The sequence below is a fragment of the Apis dorsata genome, unplaced genomic scaffold (assembly GCF_000469605.1).
Source record: "Apis dorsata unplaced genomic scaffold, Apis dorsata 1.3 scaffold_58, whole genome shotgun sequence".
NCBI classification, from domain to species: Eukaryota; Metazoa; Arthropoda; class Insecta; order Hymenoptera; family Apidae; genus Apis; species Apis dorsata.
In genome coordinates, this window is record NW_006263358.1 from 1,989,852 (window position 1) to 1,990,392 (window position 541).

Consider the following 541-nt stretch of genomic DNA (forward strand, 5'->3'; position numbering starts at 1 on the left):
TCTCTCTCTCTCTCTCTCTCTCTCTCTCTCTCTCTCTCTCTTTCTCTCAAAATTCAGAACTTTGCATCCCTACTTTTCGTGCCTGATCCTATTCGATTGCCTCGATTAGGATCGATGCAGGATGGCGGTACAAGGCTCGTACTCGCGCAAATCCGCTCGAACGCGCGTTCCAATCCGCCCCGACTCGTCCCGATCCGCCTTGCTCGTAAGTCTTTACGCTTGTCACGTACCTGGATGGTATATAACATCGCGTCTCTCTGACGCAGACGTATGTCCAACTGTCGGTGGTGAGCGCCCCGCATCATTAATTTATCCATCGCCGAGACTGCTTCAGGGCAAACGGGTCGACATCCAGGCTCATCAGACACCCAACAAATCCCAAGGGATGATGGCTCGAGAAAAGAAAAAAGAAGAAGAAGAAAACATTCTTCTTCGACGAGTATCTTTTAGACCTTGAAAAGAATTTTCGTTCTCTTCTCTTTTTTTTTTTTTTTTCCCTCTTCCCCTCTTGTTTCGAACGTTGTTCTTGCATTTTAGAGAG